The following is a 21,805-nucleotide window of genomic DNA, read 5'->3' as shown; positions in this document are numbered from 1 at the left end:
ACTAAAGAGATGCCTGCAGAGCTTTATTTTGGATTCATGAGATACAGTGTGAGAGAATTCACCCACAAGCCAATGAGATGTTTCAAGTGTCAAAAATTTGGTCATGTTGCTAAAATGTGTAAAGGGGAGAAAAGATGTGCAAAATGTGGTGGGGCTCATGATTATGGAGAGTGTGTAGAAGGAACTACTCCTAAATGTTGTAATTGTGGAGGACGTCATAGTGCAGCTTATTGGGGGTGTGAAGTAATGAGAAGGGAGACAGAAATTCAGAATGTGAAAATGAAAAGCAAAGTTACCTATGCAGAAGCACTTAAAAGGGTGGAACAGTCAAGGACTAATGGAAGAAGCATTAGAGGGGAATTAGCCACAGATAAAGAATGGTTGATGAGACAAGAAATTGTTAAAGAGAAGGAGAAAAAGGAATGGGTGGAAAAGAGAGATATAGGTGGGGTTTACATTAGACCGTATCAGCGGATCATCAGATTAACGTTTTTAAAACGATTAGTGTGCACACAGCAACGCCAATACACGATTCGCGTGCACATAGCAACGCCAATACACGGATACGCTGGGCTCCGCAGGCATCCTGCGCTCCAAATCACTCTGCCCTGAACAGCGAGTGCCCTCTGGAGGGTGCGCACTCCGGCCCTGCGCAGCTCACAGAGCGCGCGAGTATAGCGCACGAGCAGTGATTTGGGACTGAGCCGCTGTGTGTGTGATCTCAGTGCATGTCGGGCATGCGCGTCACTTACCACTTGCAAGTGGAAGGATGGCAAGCCTAAAGACAATCATAACTACACAATGGGCAGTATTTGCATCAGTATTTGCAGTATTTTCATACTTTTATACTCTTTAATGAAAGGTGATACAAGGCGGAAGTCCCCGCCGTTTTTCAGCAGTCGCGTCACATGACCAACGCCAGCGAATCAGGAAGGTGGATGTCACAGTGACGTTGTCCAATGACGACGCCAGCTAGAGCTCAGCACAGTGTATCCGCGTATCCGCGTATTCTCAATGTTTACACAGCACCAGACCAGACACGATCTGGATTGAATACGTGGACCCTGGCGGATTCCCGTTTCCCAGCGTTTCCAGGCGTTTTAATGTAAACGGACAGTGCATCCGCGAAGAAAACGAGACAGATACGGTCTAATGTAAACTTGGCCCTAGTTATCTTTATTGCAGGGGTGATTAATGCAACAGCTGAAGTTAAGTCCAAAACAGAGAGAATTCAAATTATTGCCAAAGCAGCGACTCAACATCTGGGTATGTTGGGTTTAAAATGGGAGGAGATCAGAGATGGCCTTAGTGTGGCATCAGCAGGCCAGGAGGGAAGTAGTGTGGGATGACCATACCGGTTATGTTACTTTTACAATGGAATGCAAGGAGTTTGTTAGCAAATGGCCAAGAGTTTAAACAGTTTATAGATAATAGGAGTGTGGTTCCAGACATAATATGTATCCAGGAAACATGGCTAAAACCTAGGTTTGATTTTGATATTTCTAACTATATAGCTATAGGGATAGAGAGGAAGGGAGTGGTGGGGGCTGTATTACCTTTGTAAAACAGGATATGCCATATAGGGTGTTGGGTATAGGGAAGGAACAAGAATATGTGGTAGTTGAAATATGGGCAGACAATAAGAAAATAGTAGTAATTAATTACTATAACCCATGTAGGAAAATACAGTTAAAAGAGTTAGAAGAAATAGAAGGGCAGGATAGAGATAATATTATTTGGTGTGGTGATTTTAATGCTCATAATACATTGTGGGGGGGAGATAGGATAGATAATAATGGGCAGGTGATTGAGGAGTTAATGGATGAAAAAAAATTTAGTTTGTTTGAATGATGGTAGGGCGGCACGGTGGTGTAGTGGGTAGCGCTGTCGCCTCACAGCAAGAAGGTCCTGGGTTCGAGCCCCGGGGCCGGCGAGGGCCTTTCTGTGTGGAGTTTGCATGTTCTCCCCGTGTCCGCGTGGGTTTCCTCCGGGTGCTCCGGTTTCCCCCACAGTCCAAAGACATGCAGGTTAGGTTAACTGGTGACTCTAAATTGACCGTAGGTGTGAATGTGAGTGTGAATGGTTGTCCGTGTCTATGTGTCGGCCCTGTGATGACCTGGCGACTTGTCCAGGGTGTACCCCGCCTTTCGCCTGTAGTCAGCTGGGATAGGCTCCAGCTTGCCTGCGACCCTGTAGAAGGATAAAGCGGCTAGAGATAATGTGATGTGTGATGTGATGTGAATGATGGTAAAGGTACTAGGATTGATATTAGAACTGGGAAAGAGTCAGTACTAGACCTGACAATTTTATCTAGCAGACTGGCATCAAAATGTGAGTGGGAAGTACATGGAGGAAGTACTATGGGAAGTGATGACTACCCAATTATATGTAAGCTAGACATTGATGTAAGGATGAGTACAGACGACAGTCATGGGAGGTGGATTTTTAAAAAGGCAAACTGGGAGAAGTTTATGGAAACTAGTGATTTGCACATTAGTTCAGTCCAGTTAACAGATGATATAGAAAGGAATGAAATAGAGGCGCGTCAGAGTATTTATATGGCTTCAGTGACTGCAATACCAAAAAGCTCAGGAAAATTTGTAAAAAGAGCAGTTCCATGGTGGAATGCTGAGTGTGAAGAGGTTGTGAGGGATAGGAACAGAGCCTTCAGGAAGTTAAAAAGACCGCATAACTTTCAGCATCTAATTCAGTATAAGAAGTCTCAGGCAGTAGTTAAAAGGACGATAAGACAGAGGAAAAGAACATATTGGAGAGAGTATTGTAGTTCAATTGGAAGTAATGTTAGTATTAACGATGTATGGGGAATGATTAAAAAAATGGAGGGTAATAGGAGGGAGTGGAATTATCCCGTTCTTACAGATGGAGTTCAGTTGGCTATATCAAACCTGGAAAAAGCAGAAATGATGGTTAATACTCTGAGTAAGATACATAGTTCTATCAATTTATCAGAAGAAAGAAGGGGAAGGGAACAAACAAGGAGTATTTATGCTGGGGTTATACAAAAGAAAGGAAAATTAGAGGATAAATATAATGTTCCTTTTACAATAAGAGAGTTAAGAAATGCCCTGGATGAGTGTAAGAATTCAGCTCCTGGTAAAGATGAAGTGTGCTATAATATGTTAAGACATTTAAGTGATAAGGGAATTGAGGTTGTTTTAAAGATGTTTAATAAAGTTTGGGAGCAAGGAAAGATTCCTGCAGGATGGAAGGAGGCTGTTATTGTTCCAATTAGAAAACCAGGAAAAGATGCTAGTAATCCGGCAAATTATAGGCCTATAGCTTTAACTTCTCACTTAGGTAAATTGATGGAAAGAATGGTTAATTGTAGGTTAATGCACTTTATTGAAGAAAGGGGTTTGATGGTGAGCTGTCAGAGTGGTTTTAGGAAGGGGAGAAGTACTGTTGACTCAATCGTATGTCTTGAGGATGAAATAAGGAAAGCACAAGTAAAGAAAGAAACTGTTGTGGCAGTGTTTTTAGATGTAGAAAAGGCCTATGATATGCTTTGGGTGGAGGGACTTTTAATTAAAATGCATATATTAGGGATTGGGGGAAACATGTTTAATTGGGTAATGGACTTTTTAACTAATAGAAGCATCCAGGTGAAAATAGGGAAAGATATGTCAAGATGATGTTTGGTTGAGAATGGAACTCCACAAGGAAGTGTTATTAGCCCATTGTTATTTAATATAATGATTAATGATATTTTTTCTAATGTTCAGCCAGGGATAGGGAGATCTCTATTTGCTGATGATAGTAGTTTGTGGAAAAGGGGGAAAAATGTGAAGTACACCCTGAAGAAGGTTCAGGAAGCTTTAACCTTAGTAGAAGACTGGGGTAAGAGATGGGGTTTTAGATTCTCTATTGAAAAGACTAAAGTAATGTTTTTTACTAGAAAGAAGGTACCTGAAAATATGCAACTACAGCTGTATGGTAGACCATTGGAAAGGGTTAAGAGTTTCAAATTTCTTGATGTTATCTTTGATGAAAGACTTACCTGGAGAGATCATATTTCAAAAATAATAAACAAAAGTAAAAGATTCATGAACTTAATGAGATGTCTTGCTGGAACAGAATGGGGAGCAGATGTAGCATCCTTGAAGCAGATTTATGTTTATTTAATCAGGTCAAGAATTGACTATGGGTGTTTAGTGTATGGTTCTGCAGCCAAATCCGTTTTAGCTGGGTTAGATGTAGTTCAAGCTAAGGCGTTGAGAATATGCACGGGAGCTGTACGATCTTCTCCAGTGTGCTCGCTACAAGTGGAAACAGGTGAAATGCCACTTGGGTTAAGAAGAAGGCAGCTTCAAGCTAACTATTGGGTCAGTTTGATGGGTCAGAGATGTGATCACCCTGTAAAATGTGTAATTGAACCATCATGGGAGAGGGAGGTGGCAAGACTCTCAAGTTTTGGGTGGTCTGGAGAAATTGTAGCACAGGAATTGAACATTCTTAATAAGAGCTTTTGTTCAGTAGTAATGTGGCCTTTAATTCCTGTATGGCAATTGGAGGTTCCAGAGACTGACTTGAAGTTGCTTGAAATTAAGATGGAAAATCCTGAGGTAGACTTGGCATTTGAATTTCAGTGTCATGTAAGAGAAAGATATAAGAACCATATACTAATTTTTACTGATGGGTCAAAAGATCAAGACACAGGAGCTACAGGGTCAGCCTTTTTTGTTCAGAGTTTTAATTTTCAAGCTTTTAAAAGAACTTCAGATTTTTTTAAGTGTATTTACTGTGGAGCTCTATGCAATCCTAATGGCAATACAGTGGGTTGAACAGATACAGAGACAGAAAGTACTGATATGTAGTGACTCTGTGTCAGCTATTAGTTGCATTGGAAAAGGTTCATCAAAAAGCAGACAGGATCTCATTTATGAGATTTTACTGATAATTAGTGGTGTGAAAAGAAGAGGGATAGAGGTGTCGTTTATATGGGTCCCAGCTCATGTACTGTAGGTGTCACATCTAATGAAAAAGTGGATAAATTAGCCAAGAAAGCTTGTCAAAGAGAGTCCATAGATGTAAATATAAAGTTATCAAAATCAGAGGGCAAAAGTATTGTGTGGCAAGAAACAATTTTAAAATGGCAACAGAGTTGGCAACAAGAAACAAAGGGTAGGCATCTATTCTTAATTTCTAGTAGAGTAACTGACTCAGTTGCTTGTAAAAGAGGGAGTAATCGTAAGGAGGAAGTTATTTTTGCAAGGTTGAGAATTGGGCATACATTTTTAAATAGCACTTTGTTTTTATTGGGAAAACATCAGAATGGTCTGTGTTCTTGTCAGGAACCTGAGACAGTTCATCATGTCATACTCTTTTGCAGAAATTATGACAGTCAAAGACAGGAACTGCTCGCACAGTTGCGTGGACTTGGTTTGGAAGAGGTGACTTTGAAAAGCATTTTAGAAATAGGATCAAGTGGAAAGGGAAGACGATTTTTCTTAAAGTTTTTATCGGATACTGGTCTGTATAGTAGGATATAGTGTAATTGGGCCTTAATTAGGCATCAATCCTGTAGATGGCAGCAATGCAACTATTTGGATGCCGGCTGCCGGCTGCCGACTCCAAAGAAGAAGAAGAAGAAGAAGATGCATCGCGCTGTCACGAGGGGGAAAAACTCACGCACACATTAGGCGAACTGGGGAAAGTTATAACGGAATGATTTCGCACTGTAGTTGGGTTGAGCACATATATTTCTATGATTCGATGTTCATCATTTTTAGAGGAGGCTGAGCCTCCCTCGTTGTCTTAGAGCAATCGCCCGTGGTGTGTTGGGAGTCCATGGCATAGGTCATGGTGGCCATGTTTGAAAGCTGTGGTGCATTCTGGGAAGTGAACTTCTGGGTGAATTCCAATGAATGCATGACAGAACCCCCTCACACTGTAAGGAATTCACTCTGGTAGCAGAAATCTTTCTTGGACAGCCCTAAGGATGAGGGCCTGGTTTTTCAGGATACCTAGCATGGAATTCTTGGAATGATAGTGAATCCAGGATGTCATGTGCTGGGACCAAGCATTGTTCCTTGGGGCCATAACCCTCCCAGTCCACCAGATACTCCAGTTTGTGCTCCTTATGACAGGAGTTGAGGATTGTTCTTATGATGTAAGCTGGTTGTTCATCAATATTAAAGGGTTAAAAGTGGCTAAAATAGACCCCAAGCTTCTCCATAAAGCTAGACCATACCTTTGATGTGAACTGGGTGCCATGGTCACTGACAATGTCCTCAGGTATCCTAAAGTATCTGAACATATGGTTGAAAATCAGTTCAGTGGTTTCAAATGCTGTGGGGAGCCCAGGCATGGAAATAAAGCATTATGACTTGGGAAACCTGTTGGTAACCACATGATAACAATGTTCCCTTTGGATACAGGGAGGTCAGTGATGAAATTAATGGTGATATGGGATCATGGTCATTGGGGGGAAGGCAGTGGCATGAGTTTACTGGTCGGGAGAGTGCGGAGCAACTTACCTTGGGCACACACAGTACACAAGGAGATGTACCATTTAATGTCTGTCAACATGTTTGGCCACCAGTCTTGAGCAGGTTATATATACATTGGCTGCTGGGGTGACCAGTGTGGTCTAGAGCAGTGTGGGACCATGTGATGAGTTTGCCTCAGAAGTGACTCCGAACAGAGGTTAGGTTGGGTGGACAGACAGAGTGTGTGGTGTGTGGAGCTTGCAGTCTCTCTATGAAATTCTCATGTTATGGATTGTATGAAGCAGGTGGGAGGGAGGATAGACTCCTGACTTTGGTTGGGTGAGTCAAAGGGGTGAATCCAAGACAAAGATTCAGCCTTAGTGTTCTTGGAGCCTGGTCTGTATGAGAGTGTGAAGTTGAATTGGTTGAAAAACAGGGCCCAGCAGGTTTGACATGGGTTCATGCGTTTTATCTTTAGGTACACTAGATTTTTATGGTTGGTGAAGATGGTGAATGGATGGACTGTTCCCTCCAATCAATAGTGGCATTCTTCCAGAGCTAGTGAGTAGGGTGGCAATGGTGGTAGATCCTCATATAAATGGCCTATAGAAATTTGCAAAGCCCAGAAAATGTTGGATCTCCTTCACAGTCATGGGAGTTGACCATGGCCATGTGGTTAATGCAGCCACCATGGTTTCATCCATATCAACCCCCTCTGGACTAATGATTGAACCCAAGAACGAGATCTTGGTGATGTGGAATTCACAGTTTTCTGCTTTGGTATAAAGATGGCTTTCAAGGGGATGTGACAAGACTTTCTTTACATGAGTGGGTTATATGGCTGTCAAGAGAAGATGAGTATATCAGAATACTGTCTATATATGCAATGACAAATTTTCCCAGCAGGTCTCTCAGCATATCATTAATCAGACACAGAAAGACTGAGGGGATGCAAGAGAACCCATAAGGCATGACACAGTACTCAAAGTGGCCAGAGGTGGTATGAAAGGCTGTCTTCTACTCATCCTCCTGATGGATGCACACCAGGGTATTTTGCACTGCATAGATCCAACTTAGTGAATACCTGAGCGAAGTCATCCCAAAACTGATGGGAGAAGAGGCAGGGGATAGGGGTACTTGACAGTGATTTGGTTCAGACCTCTGTAGTCAATGCAAGAGCAGAGACTTCCCAGAGACTATGCACAAAGAAAAACACAGCAGAGGCAGTTGAGGTAGATGGATCAATATAGCCCTGCTGAAGGGCCTCCTGTACATAGTCCTCCATGGCCTACCATTCAGTGAGGCATAATGGGTAGATGCAACTGTGTGGGAGAAAGCTACCTGGTAGGAGATCAGTGGCACAATTGTCTGGTCAATGTGGTCACAGACTGCTAGTCTTACTCTTATTGAAGACCTCAGCGAAGTCATGGTAGACCTCTGGGATTACTGTAGTGACAGGAGAATTAGGACTTTCCATCGTAGTGGATGCAACACTGACATAGGGGAATTACAGGCAGTGCTATAAACATAGCTTGTACCATATTGCGATCTCTCTGTCCTGCCATGAGATTTGGGGCTCATGTTGCTACATCCAGGGAAACCCCCAGATTATCGTGTGCTTGGTAGTGACTGTGACCAGGAAGGAGATTGACTCATAGTGTAAAGCACTGACTTGGAGTATGAGAGGCTTGGTGCACAGTGTGACAACGTTAGTTCTGATTAATCCTCCATCAATGGCCTTGATTTTCAGGGGATACTGGAGTCTTTGTGTGGGAAGCTGAAGTTTCAGCACAGTGTCATGGTCAGTGAAGTTGTCAGCAGCCTCAGAGTCAATCAGTGCTAAGAGAACAAAGGCAGATCATGAGTGCCTTATCTGAACATCAACCATGAATGATTGGTGAGATAAGAATTTAGACAGACTCACCGAGGGGGCACTTGATGAAGCAGAAGTTCTCTCAGATGACAGAGGTTGAGTAGAGCTCCACTTTCGACCAGGGCACTGCGACATGAAGTGATTCAAGACCCCACAATAGAAACATAACTTCTCCTTTCATCTTCATTCACATTCGGTAAGGCTCAACTTTGCACGGGAGATCTGCATGGGTTCAGAGTGTTCCACAACACATGAGAGGTTGGCTGCTGCCTGGAGTGAAGTTCAGTTTTGAATGGCATAGTCCAAGTGAATAGCCAGATCAGTGAGCAAGCCAAGAAAGACTTGATCTTCATGGTATGCCAGCTCTGTGAGCACCTCAGCATTCAGACCTTGGAGGAAAGCAGCTTTAAGGGCCGGCTCATTCCACCCATTTCCAGTAGCAAGAGTACAGAACTCAAGAGCATATTCAAGTGCATGCACCAACTGAAGCAACCCCAGATCATACCACTGCCTCCAGAGGCTTATACATTGGACACTTTGCATGATGGGTGCATTGCTTCATATGTTTCCCTTCTTACCCTGACATGCCTATTGCTCTGGAATAGGGTAAATCTGGATTCATCAGACCACATGACCTTTTTCCACTGCTCCAGAGTCCAATCTTTATGCTTCCTAGCAAACTGAAGCCTTTTCTTCTGATTAGCCTCACTAACACATTTTTTTATAGCCACACAGCTCTTTAGTCCCAATCCTGTGAGGTCTTGTGCATGTGGAAATAGAAATGTGGAGTGCCCATCACTATAGTTGAGCATGTGCTCTGACTGCTCTACTAATGAGCCTGGCTCTTTGGTGTTGTGGTCAGGGTGCAAGTTTGGCACCCTGTAGACCTGGGTTCAAGGCAGGATAAGGTGACTGTTCTCTCACTTTGCACACTCTCACTATTAAACATAGTCATAAGAGCTACTGTTGATTTTTTACAATTCAACTTCAACAAGCATTTAAGAGATTTCTGATCACCGTCAGTCAGGATTTTTTTTCCCCAGCACATTTCTTCCACAAACTTGATGGTTCACCATTTTCCTTCCAGGTTTTCATAATGCATTGGCTAGTTCTTAAGCCAATTCCAGTAATTTCAGCAATCTCCTTAGTTGTTTTCTTTGCTTGATGCAGGCCAATAATCTGACAATACAGTAACATATTTTCCATGAACACAGTATTTAATCGATGAGTAGTCAATACAGTACATAATTTGAGGTATGATTTTATTTAAAAATACAAAATAAGTGACACAAACTGGAGAGTGCAAATTCATGTTTTGGTGCCTGGATTTCAGTTGTTTCTGCGAATTGTGGTGATTTATATTTGATGCTCCTTTCTGTAGTTTTTGGGAGTCGATAAACAGATAGCTCTGATTTCCTGTTGAATCTATTTGTATAGTCAATCGCACAGCACCTCTGTCTCATTTTAGGTATCCACATAATTCCGCATATGGTGACGTAATGCACATACCCTCTATACACCTTCAATACACACGAACAAGTGAACTCCACACAGACAGTAACCCAAGCTGAGGGTTGAACTAGGAACCCTGGGAGTCACTCCCTGAGCATACAGTGCTTGAAAGTTTGTGAACCCTTTAGAATTTTTTATATTTCTGCATAAATATGACCTAAAACATCAGCAGATTTTCACACAAGTCCTAAAAATGGATAAAGAGAACCCAGTTAAACAAATGAGACAAAAATATTATACTTGGTCATTTATTTATTGAGGAAAATGATCCAATATTACATATCTGTGAGTGGCAAAAGTATGTGCTTTCAGTATCTGGTGTGACCCTCTTGTGCAGCAATAACTGCAACTAAACGTTTCCGGTAACTGTTGATCAGTCCTGCACACCAGCTTGGAGGAATTTTAGCCCGTTCCTCTGTATAGAACAGCTTCAACTCTGGGATGTTGGTGGGTTTCCTCACATGAACTGCTCACTTCAGGCCCTTCCACAACATTTGGATTGGATTAAGGTCAGGACTTTGACTTAGCCATTCCAAAACATTAACTTTATTCTTCTTTAACCATTCTTTGGTAGAATGACTTGTGTGCTTAGGGTCGTTGTCTTGCTGCATGACCCACCTTCTCTTGAGATTCAGTTCATGGACAGATGTCCTGACATTTTCCTTTAGAATTCATTGGTATAATTCAGAATTTATTGTCCCATCAATGATGGCAAGCTGTCCTGGCCCAGATGCAGCAAAACAGGCCCAAACCATGATACTACCACCGCCACGTTTCACAGATGGCATAAGGTTCTTATGCTGGAATGCAGTGTTTTCCTTTCTCCAAACATAACGCTTCTCATTTAAACCAAAAAGTTCTATTTTGACCTCATCCATCCACAAAACATTTTTCCAATCGCCTTCTGGCTTGTCCATGTGATCTTTAGCAAACTGCAAATGAGCAGCAATGTTCTTTTTGGAGATCAGTTGCTTTCTCCTTGCAACCCTGCCATGCACACCATTGTTGTTCAGTGTTCTCCTGATGGTGGACTCATGAACATTAACATTAGCCAATGTGAGAGAGGCCTTCAGTTGCTTAGAAGTTACCCTGGGGTCCTTTGTGACCTCGCCAACTATTACACACCTTGCTCTTGAAGTGATCTTTGTTGGTCGACCACTCCTGGGGAGGGTAAGAATGATCTTGAATTTCCTCCATTTGTACGGTACACAATCTATCTGACTGTGGATTGGTGAAGTCCAAACTCTTTAGAGATGGTTTTGTAACTTTTTCCAGCCTGATGAGCATCAACAATGCTTTTTCTGAGGTCCTCAGAAATCGCCTTTGTTCGTGCCATGATACACTTCCACAAACATGTGTTGTGAAGATCAGACTTTGATAGATCCCTGTTCTTTAAATAAAACAGGGTGCCCACTCACACCTGATTGTCATCCCATTGATTGAAAACACCTGACTCTAATTTCACCTTCAAATTAACTGCTATTCCTAGAGGTTCACATACTTTTGCCACTCACAGATATATAATTTTGGATCATTTTCCTCAAGAAATAAATGACCAGGTTCTCTTTATATACTTTTAGGACTTGTGTGAAAATCTGATGATGTTTTAGGTCATATTTATGCAGAAATATAGAAAATTCTAAAGGGTTCACAAACTTTCAAGCACCACTGTATGTACCATGCCTGAGGAGAACATCATCACCCCCTTTTAGAGCTATCTAAGTCAAAACAGAAAAAAACCCTGAGATTTACTTCTTGTAGATTATCATCTCTAACGGCAATGTCCAAATGCATCCTTGGAAGACTCAATTTTCCAGATTACCACATATCCATCCCCATTAAAGTCCCATTATGCACGAATTGGTATTTTTTGCTCTCAGGTTCCCCCTGCAGTTGCGGAGTGTAGGTGTAAATGTCACCATCGCTATAAATAAAAGTGGCGCTTTGAGCTCTCCTCATGGACAGCTGTGCATGTGCATTTATGAACCATAACAAAGGCAGTGGCTAAAGACTCGTGTCATCTGACAAGATTGAGTAACATTAGAGGATTTTTCACAAATATGACTGCATAGTTTTATTTATTGTGACATCAGAGAGAAACACTAGCGTAACAAAAAGAATCACAAAGTTTTAGTTTTCCTGAAATACTGTCTTTGCATTTTCAGGCCAAATACATTGTTTCCTAAGTGTTTGAATGTGAAGTATGTGTGTAATGGATATGATACAGGCACATATTGCACATAATATAGATTAGGCAGTGCAATATAATCCAAGCTAGTTGAGATAGGTTTGCAAAGTTGCAAATTTCAAGGCTTATTTGATGTGAAATTGACATTTATTTAATTCATTTCATTTATTTGCATTATAGCCTGAGACAGGACTGTGGGTAGATGACTTTTGTCATCCAGGAAAAACTACATTACATTACTGGTATTAAGCAGATTCTCTCATCCAGTGCAACCTAGAACACACCCAGAGCAGCCTGGGGAGCAGTTGGGGGTTAGGTGCCTTGCTCGAGGGCACTTCAGCCATTCCTGCTGGTCCAGGGAATCGAAACGGCGACCTTTTGGTCCAAAGTTGCTTCTCTAACCATTAGCCCATGGCTTCCCCCAAATCAAGTTCAAGTTCAAGTCAACTTTATTATCAATAATGCCATTTGTGCAGGACATACAGAGAATTAAAATTGCATTTCCCTCTTATCCGCGATGCAAACAGTAATAAACATGAAATATAAAATATAGGTAAAAGATATAAACTTTAAAAAAAATAAAATAAAAGGGGGAGGGTATATTTACACACACAAGCTAAAGCTATTCTAAGAAAAGACAGTGGCAATCCAGAAAGTATAAATATGGTAAATGTGGCAGTGTGAACAGAATTAACGGTATAAATTTAAGTGTGACGAATGACAATATAAACAGAATGAACAATGTAAATGGGAACAGCAGTCTGACAGTATAGTAGGGCAATATAGCACAATATAAACAGAATTATCAGTATAAATATAAATAAATAAATAAATAAATAAATATGGCAGTATGAGCAGAATTTACAGTGTAAGTATAAATATGGCAGATATGACAGTATAAACAGTATAGCAGTGAAGTCTATCAAAGATAAAAGATGTATAAAGTGTAAAGGGTTTTTTTTATTGTATGTGTTTTTTGTCACTTTGCTGTGCTGTAAGACAAATTGCCTTTTTTAAGGACATTAAAGCTTTCAAGTCAAGTCAAGTCAAGTCAAGTCAAACAGTGTTGTAAACAGTTTTTATATAGCGCAAATTAACTTTAAAAAAATTAACGTGTAAACAGTATTGTAAACAGTTTTTACATAGTGCAATTGAATTTCGTTACAGTTCGTTAAAGTGGCTGGTGACATTTGGTTTGTGTATTAAGGGAAGGGGGTACTGGCCTGGGAGGGAGTTCAGCATCCTGATGGCTTGGTGGATGAAGCTGTCTCTCAGTCTGCTGGTTCTCACCCGGAGGCTTCTCATTCTCCTCCCAGAAGGCAGGAGGCTGAAGAAGTGGTGGTTGGGATGGGTGGAGTCGCCTGCAATGCTGAGTGCTCTGCGGGCCAGGCGTGTGTTGTAAATATCCTGAAGGGAGGGTAGGGGGACACTGATGATATTCTCAGCTGCTCTCACTATGCGCTGCAGGGTCTTCCAGCAGGATGCAGTACAGCCGCCATACCACACAGTGATGCAGCTGGTCAGGATGCTCTCGATGGTTCCATGGAAGAAGGTGTGCATGATAGGGACTGGTGCTCTAGCTCTTTTCAGTCTGCAGAGGAAGTAGAGGTGCTGCTGAGCTTTCCTGGCCAGCGATGCGGTGTTGCTGCTCCAGGAGAGATCCTCGGTGAGGTACACACCCAGGAACTTGGTGCTGCTCACCCTCTCCACAGTGGCACCGTTGATGGTCATTGGAGGATGCTGGGTGGAGGCTCTCCAGAAGTTGACAACCATCTCCTTCATCTTCTCCACATTAAGAGAGAGATTGTTGTCTCTGCACCACACGGCCAGTTGGCTCACCTCGTCCCTGTAGAGGACTCATCATTGTTGTTAACGAGTCCCACCACAGTCGTGTCATCCCCAAACTTGATGAAGAGGTTGCTGTTGTGTGTTGGTGTGCAGTCGTGGGTCAGCAGGGTGAAGAGAAGGGGGCTGAGCACACATCCTTGGGGGGCCCCTGTGTTCAGTATGATGGTGCTGGATGTGTTGCTGCCGACCCGGACTGCCTGTGGTCTTCCGGTCAGGAAGTCCAGCAACCAGTTGCAGAGGGAGATGTTTAGTCCTAGACAGTCCAGTTTCTGTATCAGCTGCTGGGGGATGATTGTGTTAAATGCTGAACTAAAGTCTAAGAACAGCATCCGCATGTAAGAGTCCTTAGTGTCTAGGTGAGTGAGAGCTGAATGGAGAGTGGTGGAGATTGCATCATCAGTGGACCGATTGGCCCGATATGCAAATTGGTATGGGTCCACGGAGGGAGAGAGGATGGATTTGATGTGCTGCATGACTAACTGCTCGAAGCACTTCATAATGATGGGGGTCAGTGCCACAGGGTGGTAGTCGTTGAAGCAGGATGGGGAGGCCTTCTTTGGAACAGGGATGATGGTGGTGCTCTTGAAGCAGGTGGGGACAACAGCTTGGCTCAGGGAGGTGTTGAAGATGTCTGTGAGGACATCTGTGAACTCCTCTGCACAGTCCTTTAGCGCATGACCTGGAATGTTGTCAGGTCCTACAGCTTTGTGGGTGTTGATCCTAGAGAGGGATCTCCTCACACTGGCTGGAGACAGGGACAGCACCTGGTCATCCGGAAGGGGTGGTGTCTTCTGTGCAGGCATGCTGTTGTCGGCTTCAAACTGTCCAAAGAAGTTGTTTAGACTGTTCAGAAGAGTGATGTCCTTGTCACAGGTCTGTGGTTGAGGTTTATAGTCCGTGATGGTCTGTATCCCCTGCCACAGGCTCCTTGTGTCTCTGCTGTCAGTGAAACGATGGGCCATCCTGCTGCTGTACTGCCTCTTTGCTAGTCTGATGCCACGGGACAAGTTGGCTCTTGCTGATCTCAGACCAGCCTCATCACCTGCTCTGAAAGCAGCGTTCCAGGCTTTCAGTAACCAATAGACTTCCCCCATCAGCCATGGTTTCTGGTTGGCCCATACTGTGATGGTCTTAATGTCCGTGACATCATCAATGCATTTACTAATGTAGGCTGTAACAGTGTCTGAATACTCCTGGATGTTGATCTAGTGGTTGTAAGTGGCTGCCTGCTTAAACATGTCCCAGTCTGTGATGTTAAAGCAGTCCTGAAGTGCTGAGGAAGCACCATCTGGCCACACCCGTACCTGCTTCTGGACCAGTCTGGTGACTTTGACCTTCGGCCTGTATGCTGGCATTAGCATAACAGTGATGTGGTCTGAAGCACTGAGATGGGGGAGGGATGAGGCCTTGTATACTCTTCTCAGTGTTGTGTAAACCAGGTCCAGTGTGTTGTTTCCCCGTCTTGCAAAGTCAGTGTGTTGATGTAACTGAGGAAACACTGTTTTGAGATTTGCGTGGTTGAAATCTCCAGCTACGATGAGAAGTCCCTCTGGATGGGCTGTCTGTTGGTCACTGATGGTGCAGTACAGTTCACTCAGTGCCTTGTCCCTATCGTTGTTGTTGCAGCTGGGAGGAATGTAAACTGCAACAAGCAGGATGGCAAAAAACTCCCTCGGTAGATAGAAGGGCCGGCACTTGATGATCATAAACTCCACAAGGGGTGAACAGTGTCTGCAAACTACCACAGCGTCCTGACACCAAGCATCCCTGATGTAAACACAGACCCCGCCATGTAAACACCACATTATCGGGACAGAGAGGGGCCACTGCGTCCGCACGCGCCACCATCTTGGTTTCTCTGTGGGACAGGGATAATACCAATAAGGTTAAAACCTACATCACAATCTTTCATAAATAACATTGGCAGTGATGTACACTCTACTGTTGGATAGTTGTTGTTTTCCTGTTAGCCGTGAGACAGACAACTACTTGACTTGAATTAAACATGCATTTTTTTTGGCTGCACTGCAAGTCAAAGTGCACACAACTTAGAATAGTAGCATGCGACACTAACATAACCAGAACCATACTAACACTGACATATCTAATGCTCAGGGTCGCTAATGGACAAAAAACAGCTAGTCAACTAAATTAACCCTACAAAACATGGATGTCCCTGACACAAAGTGATGCAAAGTGATTGGGTGGCATGGCGGTGTACTGGTTAGCACTGTTGCTTCACAGCAAGAAGGTTCTGGGTTCGAGCCCAGCAGTTGACGGGGGCCTTTCTGTGTGGAGTTTGCATGTTCTCTGTGTGGCTTTCCTCCGGGTGCTCCAGTTTCTCCCACAGTTCGAAGACATGCAGTTAGGTTAACATGGGGCGGCCTTGGGCTGATGTGCCCTTGAGCAAGGTGCCTAACCCCCAACTGCTCCCTGGGTGCTGTAGCATAGCCGCCCACTGCTCTGGGTATGCGTGTGTGTTCATTCCTCACTTGTGTGTGTGCATGCGTGTGTTCACTGCTTCAGATGGGTTAAATGCAGAGGATGAATTTCACTGTGCTTAAGTGTGCATGTGATAAATAAAGGCTTTTTCTTCTTCTTCTTCGAAAACAAAGCTAGACAGCAACTGACACAAGAGCACTTATTACCAGTGCCCATGCATTATCTTGCAAGTTTTCTTACATCACCTCAAGATGTAGCTACAGTAGCAACTAAACCTCTGTTGAAATGGACCAACTTGGATTATGATCAAAAGCTAGCAAGTCAACAACTTTGCTAACACAGCCAAACATCAAGCAAATGCAACAACACAACACATAACAAGGCGATTAATGTAATATTAACTTGAGCAGCGGCTACAATTATTGAAACCTTAACAATCTTTTGGCCATTGCAAAAGTAGAAAAGACTTTCAGTATGTAAATTGTGCATGAATAATTACTCAAACTTCCACTGGAAAAAAAATTAGTTGATTCCTGTTTACTGAGCATATCAGATCATTTGACACGGTTCCATAATTATTGACACCTTTGTCCACAGTTATCGACACCGTTCCACAATTATCATCACCCAGATGATTATTTATTAAAAACTAATCAGTATGTAGTTAACAAAACATAGGTTTTATTTAAAATTTGTTTTACATAGACAAAGGCATTTAGTACAAAATATCTTTTATATAAATATATCGATGTCGGTACTTACGTAAATGAGGAAGTCATTCTAATGTTTGTCAACAAATGAACTGATAATGTTTAACCTGTGTCAGAAAATCTTTTTGTTCCACTTTCTACCCACTTTCTAAGTATTTTCGTAGATCACATTTTGTTAATCTTTCGTTGTTGTTTGTATTAATTTGTAGTTTTGTAGTTTACCAATAAACATCAACAGGCAATTGACATTGTAACCACATGAAAGTCCAGGTCAGAGGTCGTATGTCATTCCTCGAACCAAAATATGAAATGTCTACTGATATTGTAATATGTGGTAGATATTTACAACAAACTTAAAAAAAAAATCTGAATGGAATAGAAAAATCTGAATATTTCAAGCATGTAATTTTTTATATGCTAGGAATTTAATTCTGGTCTAATTCTATTTATTGCAATTGAATGAATGAATGAATGAATGAATGAATTTATTTATTTCGAACATGTATAAAAATGTATGTAACTATTTGTACATACAAAAGAAAGAAAATGAAAAAAGTGACAAAAAAGAATAAATAAAATAACATAAAGAGCTAAGACATTACAATACACCGCACATTGTTCGAAAAAGGAGTGGGAAGAAGTACAATACTTTTTTTTAATTTCCCACCCCTTTTTAACTACCCCGAAATCCAAACTACATTAATACACCTATAAAAATATATACCATATATACACTTCATGATTATCCATATAAATATATAATTACAAAAATAAATATATACTACATACCATATCCATATATATACATACACACACACACACACACACACATATATATATATATATATATATATATATATATATATATATATATATATATATATATACATATACACACATACACATATACATACATACACACACACATATACTTCATAAATATCTATATAAATATTTAGTTACAAAATTAAGTATATACTTCAATCCATATATACACTTCATAAATATCTATATAAATATATAATTACAAAAATAAATATCTACTACATACCTATCCCTGTAAATATGAAGATATCTATCCCCATAAATAAATATATACCATATACTAAGTTAGTTCTAATATAACAATCAACCCTATTCTATTTATCCCTCATCATCCTCCATTAACATACTTCCTCTTCAATATACTTGTTTAAAAATATTTTTTGTACCTTTTTTTAAACAGATTTATACTTGCAATTGGATTCCAAATACTCTATAAGCATTCCATTCTGTTATGAATCAGAAAACATATATTATAAATCACAGCACTTTAACTTTTTTTTTAAAAGTACTTCATCTACTTCAAAAATGTTACACAAAAATCGATACATAACAGTTGTAAATGTCACTTAATTCCAAAGGATGTCAATAATGGTAGACACCAGTGAAAGTGATCACTATTATCGAAACATCACATGACTTCTCAAACGTGTTTACATACAACATGGCGACTGTCAAATGAAAGAGTAAGAAACAAAGTAGGTTTTGACGAGGATGTCATGAAATATTGGTGAATTTGAGAAGTAAAAACGTGCCCATGATCTTTCCACCATGCTTACCTGCAATGATAACATCCGGGTTTTCCGAAAAATTGCTGATCGTGCTGAAAAAAATTCCATCTCAGGTAATGAGCTGTGTCATCAGACAACAAGATCAAAGGGTGAGGGGCGTCTTTGGGTTGATTAATTAATCAATAATAACTGTTGTAACTGAAACTCACCTTTGTAAAAGTGTTTTTTATTGGTAAATCTGAAAAGGTGTCGATAATTATGGACTGTCGATAATTGTAGCCACCGCTCTAGTTCAACAGAAATAAACCCATCTCAGAGTCTGTCTTGCAGCCTTTTATCTCTCTTAGCTCTCCGCAATGAGTAAAATCCAGTCCAAGGTTTACTGTAGTCTGGTCTCTTGCTCGGTCCCTCTATCTTTTTCTCTTCTCAGCTTCCCTCAACAGCATCTTCTTTGGTCTCTTAATCTTGACTGCCATGATGTCCATATGGAGGATATTGATTTAGCTTATTGTTAAGGGTAATGTTGCTGGCCAATTTTGGAAGCTAGCCATAAAGCATTACACGGTTCTCATGAGAGGTCTCAGGGGTGTGCCATGTTAGTGCATAGTTACAGAGTTACATTGTGCTATAACTGGAGAATCGCACACATAATTGGAATGGAAGACAAGCCATTCTCCCTATTACAAGTCATTGTGCCATCAAAATAATTTTGATGCTGATATTTTAAGGTGAAAGTCCTAGCAACCCCTTTAAGTGGCTATTGTTTTGCCAACTTTCACAGAAAACTTGAAGGTAAATTTAGCAGTTAAGCAGCACCTTTCACTGCCCTGGCTAATAAATCCCACAAGTGACATACAGTGGTGCTTGAAAGTTTGTGAACTGTTTAGAATGTTCTATATTTCTGCATAAATATGACCTAAAACATCATCAGATTTTCACACAAGTCCTAAAAGTAGATAAAGAGAACCCAGTTAAACAAATGAGACCAAAATATTATACTTGGTCATTTATTTATTGAGGAAAATGATCCAATATTATATATCTGTGAGTGGCAAAAGTATGTGAACCTCTAGGATTAGCAGTTAATTTGAAGGTGAAATTAGAGTCAGGTGTTTTCAATCAATGGGATGACAATCAGGTGTGAGTGGGCACCCTGTTTTATTTAAAGAACAGGGATCTATCAAAGTCTGATCTTCACAACACATGTTTGTGGAAGTGTATCATGGTACAAACAAAGGAGATTTCTGAGGACCTCAGAAAAAGCGTTGTTGATGCTCATCAGGCTGGAAAAGGTTACAAAACCATCTCTAAAGAGTTTGGACTCCACCAATCCACAGTCAGATAGATTGTGTACAAATGGAGGAAATTCAAGACCATTGTTACCCTCCACAGGAGTGGTCGACCAACAAAGATCACTCCAAGAGCAAGGCGTGTAATAGTCAGTGAGGTCACAAAAGACCCCAGGGTAACTTCTAAGCAACTGAAGGCCTCTCTTATATTGGCTAATGTTAGTGTTCATGAGTCCACCATCAGGAGAACACTGAACAACAATGGTGTGCATGGCAGGGTTGCAAGGAGAAAGCCACTGCTCTCCAAAAAGAACATTGCTGCTCATCTGCAGTTTGCTAAAGATCATGTGGACAAGTCAGGAAGCTATTGGAAAAATGTTTTGTGGACGGATGAGACCAAAATAGAACTTTTTGGTTTAAATGAGAAGCATTATGTTTGAAGAAAGGAAAACACTGCATTCCAGCATAAGAACCTTATCCCATCTGTGAAACATGGTGGTGATAGTGTCATGGTTTGGGCCTGTTTTGCTGCATCTGGGCCAGGACGGCTTGCCATCATTGATGGAACAATGAATTCTGAATTATACCAATGAATTCTAAAGGAAAATGTCAAGACATCTGTCCATGAACTGAATCTCAAGAGAAGGTGGGTCATGCAGCAAGACAACGACCCTAAGCACACAAGTCGTTCTACCAAAGAATGGTTAAAGAAGAATAAAGTTAATGTTTTTTGAATGGCCAAGTCAAAGTCCTGACCTTAATCCAATCAAAATGTTGTGGAAGGGCCTGAAGCGAGCAGTTCATGTGAGGAAACCCACCAACATCCCAGAGCTGAAGCTGTTTTGTATGAAGGAATGGGCTAAACTTCCTCCTATCCGGTGTGCAGGACTGATCAACAGTTACTGGAAATATTTAGTTGCAGTTATTGCTGCATAAGGGGGGTCACACCAGATACTGAAAGCAAAGTTTCACATACTTTTGCCACTCACAGTTATGTAATATTGGATCATTTTCCTCAATAAATAAATGACCAAGTATAATATTTTTGTCTCATTTGTTTAACTGGGTTCTTTTTATCTACTTTTAGGACTTGTGTCCTAAAACATCTGATGATGTTTTAGGTCATATTTATGCAAAAATATTGAAAATTCTAAAGGGTTCACAAACTTTCAAGCACCACTGTACTCCTGAGGCATAAAAGACATTCCTTTTAAACTCAAACACCATTTCAGTTTGCGCATAATGTATAAGGCCCATGCTAACCCAATGCTTCCTGTCAATGTAAAAAAGGATACATATTTTGGGTTAGAAGAGATCCTGCTTCAGTTTCATCCCTATGCCTTCTATTGATCATCTTTCCATTACACACAGGCCATGGAATAGTGAAGATCTAGCAGGAAGACTTCCAACAATCTGTTGGACTTAAACAAACCTAAATGACTTAAACCCTGTCTTCAACAAGAATGTACCAGATGCCCTTTCCAAACTGTTTAAACCTCCGGAGCCAGAAAGTAACTTGGCAACACTGTCCCTAGTTCCTAAATTATGACTTCATGTTTGATAGGGCAGAGAGGCCATGGACAAATCAGCTACAAAACAGAGAAACTGATCCCACTGCCGATGGTCATATAATTTAAGAGACGACAAAAGTAATCACCAATCTTTTGCTTGATGAAGAATATTCTGAAGATTCAATCCATCTGCCAAATCAAAATTTTATTGGTATAATACTTTTCATACAGGTTTGCACTTCAAAGAGCTTTCCTTTCCCTTGACTCCAAGTATCAGGGATTTAGGCCAAGTTTACATTAGACCGTATTTGTCTCGTTTTCTTTGCGGATGCACTGTCCGTTTACATTAAAACGCCTGGAAATGCCGGGAAACGGGAATCCGCCAGGGTCCACGTATTCAATCCAGATCGTGTCTGGTCTGGTGCTGTGT

Source organism: Neoarius graeffei, chromosome 1 (genome assembly GCF_027579695.1).
Source record: "Neoarius graeffei isolate fNeoGra1 chromosome 1, fNeoGra1.pri, whole genome shotgun sequence".
Lineage (NCBI taxonomy): Eukaryota > Metazoa > Chordata > Actinopteri > Siluriformes > Ariidae > Neoarius > Neoarius graeffei.
The sequence above is the reverse complement of the archived record's forward strand: the minus strand, read 5'-3'. Positions refer to the sequence as shown.